Here is a 4097-nt window from a genome sequence, read left to right on the forward strand (position 1 = left end):
AGAAAGCAACACATACATAACCCTGCTGGTTACAGATCATATTTATCATAAGCCTTAATTTAAGGTGATAGAGATCTTCTTATAGATATCTGCATTGCAAATCTAAACACGTAATTACCGGTACAGGGAACAAGAGCTTCTGTATATTTTATGCCAGGGACTTGGCACAAGATACAAACTGAGATCTCCAGACTACTATCATGTTAATGGCTCACTTGCCATCAATGTTTTTGATAATTATGGAAAGGGAATTGGTAGAGGGGGGTTAAATAGTTGTGAAACCTCTTGATTTGGGGAAAAAGAAAATGATTGTAAATAGTGGCAATAATATTGGTCCAGAATCCCTAAGGATTCAAAATACTAAAGCCCATTGAAAAACTTTAAAGCACTCAACAGTCTCTGATTTTAAAATATCTTAGAGTAAAAGATTTCATATATAAGAATATCAATATCTAAAAAAAAAGAATATCAATATCTCTTATATTCTCTAAATACAGTGGAAATTAGAACATACGGATAGCTTCTTCTCAAAGTAGAACTATGCTTAATTAAAAAAAAAAAAAAAACCACACACACGCATCTATTTGGAAGCAATCAGAATAATAGAAATTCTCTACCTGAGAGCACAATTGCTTCTGTGGCTCTGGAAGTGAGGGAGTCTCTTGCCACTTAAAAATGGACGGTCCTCAAGCTTCCCTAATAGGGCACTGCAGGCAGTATTTGCTTGGCTCCAATATTGACTTTGGTTTTCTGCCAACAGTTTCAACTTTTTGTCCTGTCAACATATTCTATGAACGTCCCATTCCTGTGTTCAGCTATTTAATATATTAACTATTTCATGTTAGGGCCACATAACGCATGCCCAGATTTCCATTTTTAAAAACGTTTATAACTTCCCCCATTATTTGGAGTCATGCAGCTTAAATCTCATATAACTGAACTTTCCCCATTGCAATTATCTGGATGAAAACTTTAAAAGGGATGCATATAGGTAGCTCCTTCTCCTTCTGGGAAGATCTTTTGGCTAATGATAACTATGCTTTTCCATACCCTCCTCAAAGAAGCATGTAGCCCTGAAGTTTTGAGTATGGAAGGGAATTGGAGGATGATTAGGTCCTTCTCCCACCCAATGCAGAAAATGATATATAGCAGGAGTTGACAAACCACAGTTCACAGATCAAATCTGGCCTGGTGTCTATTTTTGTAAATAAAGTTTTATGGGAACACAGCCACACCCATTCATTCATGCATTGTCTATATTTGCTTTCATTCTACAACTACAAAGTTAAGTAGTTGTGACAGACAGTATGACCTACAAAGCAGAAAAAGTTTACTATCTGGTCCTTTTCAGATTATGTAAACTGAAACCTGCTATACAGCTCTCTAGGCAGAGTTTAGACTTCCTAGTTGGGAAGTTGAGATGACCTCATCTGGAAAAAAAATATACTGGTTTGCCTAGAAATCTGTTCCGGTTTAGGGAGTTCTATTTTCTTATTATTTTTAATAAAAAGTCTCTGTATACACTGACATATACCTTCTTGCAACTACTTTAATATTTTAAAAATGAATCAATTACTTAATTATTTAGAGAATGCATGTGCAGGGTAGGGGGCAGAGGGAGGAGAGAGAGAATCTTTATGCAGGCTCCATGCTCAGCTCGGAGCCCAGTTGAGGGCTTGATCTCATGATCCTGAGATCATGACCTGAGCCAAAATCAAGAATCAGACACTTAATCGACCTAGCCTCTTCTTGCAACTTCTATACTTCAGCCTAGATTCGCCTACTAGATCCATACAAAATAATTTATTCTCTTTTTTGTGTGCTTTTTAAACTCTTAAAAGACCATAATTACGTGCCCACTAAATCTCCTTTGTTTGCTAACCCTCAAAATTATTGTACATTCTGACTAGTCAAATAGATTTTTAGGGAGTTGATTCTTATATAAATATTTTATGCATATTACTGCAATGCAGAACTGTGTTTATTAAAAATGTAGCATAATGTTGCTGGTAAAATATTTTCTGGCTGTAATGAAGCAGCATATTTCAAATATGCATGCTGTACCGCCTTGTAGATTCAGGGTATCAACTAGTACACCAGCAATCAACAAAAAATAATCCTCTGTCCCATGTAATATAAAAGAATTTAAATTTGGGATCTCATCTGTTACCGGCCTCAACAGAAAAAAATGATGAGTGGAACAAAGCTACCCTGCCTCCAAAGCACAGCTGACCTCCTAGAGGTTGTTTCCCTAAAAGGGGAGATTACAGATTTTACCCTTTTTACACATACTTCTGTGTTCCATTTGAACTTCTCTTGCAGCAAAACAGAAGTCATTCTCTAGTAATACAATAAAACTAAAAATTTCTTTTTAGAAGAACAAAATCAGAAATAAGTTGAAAAGAGGCAATGGTAGGTAGAATTCTAAAATGTTCCCCCAGATTTCCCAGTCTGATCCCAGAGACTGAATGTAAGATAAGATGCCCTGTTTGTCCACAATCATGTTGTGTTGCATGAGGAGAGCAATTTTGCAGGTGCAATTAGGATTGCTAAAGAGTTGATTCTGAGCTATCAAAATGGAGATGATGTGGGGGCCTAATCGCATCAGTTTTCTTCTGCTGTTAGCCTAAGGAGAAGTCCAAACTCAAGTGTGAGAGAGAGTAGTAGTTGGCTTTGACGTGGATGGGGCCTGAGGCAAAGCCCCCAGAGTGGCCTCTAATGCTTCTAACAAACTGAATGGGCTTGGATGAGGATTCTTCCCACAACACCCACACCTCAATTTGGGGCTTGTGAGATGCCAAAAAGGGAACCCAGCTAAGCCCACCTACTGATCCACAGAATGCGAAAGGATAAATTAGGGTTGTTTTGAACTGCCAAGATTACAGTCAGTTGTTACACAGCAAAAGAATACTAATACAGAAGGTTATTATCAGAAGTGACAGTGGCCTGGAGAGAGGGGGTTGGGAGCTGGATGCTTCTAGAGGAAGGGAATGGAGGAGAGTCCCTAGTGGAGTATAGAGGCTTTGGGTGGCAGGGTGGGCTGGTGGCATGGTAGTGATCTGCCATGGGATCTTTCAGAGAACCTGTGGGCTTAAAAAAAAATGGGGGGCACCTGGGTGGCTCAGCGGTTGGGCGCCTGCCTTTGGTTCAGGTCTGATCTCAGGATGTGGGATTGAGTCCCACATTAGGCTCCCTGCGAGGAGCCTGCTTCTCCCTCTGCCTGTGTCTCTACTCTCTCTCAGTCTGTGTCTCTCATGAATAAATAAATAAATCTTTAAAAAAAAATGGGAAAAGCCCTGAATCTCTAAAGCTGTGTGGCCAGGAGATGGGGCAACGAGAAAGGAGATAAATGAACAAAAGCTACACTGTGCTGCTCATTAAGAAAAGAATCTCAGTTCACTGAGAAAGGTCTTTGATGGTGCACATTTGACTCTTGAAAGATTTCTGCTCTCTGGATCTCTATGGCATTAAATGTCCCTGAGAAGGGTCATATTTTAGGGTCTTTTCTCTTCCCAGTGCATCTCAGTGAGAACTGGAGTATCTTATGTACATAACACCACTATCATCAGCACATATGTAAGTAAATATACATTAACAGGATAAATTACAAAATAACTATTTTAGCAGAACAGCTGTGACTGTCCTTGTGGCAACATAACAGCTGGAAGGTTGGAGTGGCATAGACTTCTATTTGTCAAGGATTAAAAAGAGGAAAGAGAGAAGCAGGAAACACAAGATGCCATCATTAAGCAACTGATCTAAAAAGGCATCTTTCATTCCTCCTGTCCCTTTACTATGCTTCATTTTTTTCATAGCACCTAGCACTATCTGATGCTGGGTCCTCTATTTACTCATTTTTATATTGTCTTTCTGCTGCACACTAGCCCTCACACCTGGCTGTTAGGCTTGGGTCTCTATCCCCAGAGTAGTATTTGGCATTTATTGAAGGGAAGTGTGAAATGAATAAATAAGTAAATAAATAAAATATTAAATGTTGTTAAAAGAAGGAAGGATGGAAAGATAGGAGGGAAAGAAAAAAGAAAGAAAGAAGAAAGGAAGAAAAAGAAGAAAGAAAGAAAGAAAGAAAGAAAGAAAGA

The sequence above is a fragment of the Canis lupus genome, chromosome 16, assembly GCF_011100685.1.
Source record: "Canis lupus familiaris isolate Mischka breed German Shepherd chromosome 16, alternate assembly UU_Cfam_GSD_1.0, whole genome shotgun sequence".
NCBI lineage: Eukaryota > Metazoa > Chordata > Mammalia > Carnivora > Canidae > Canis > Canis lupus.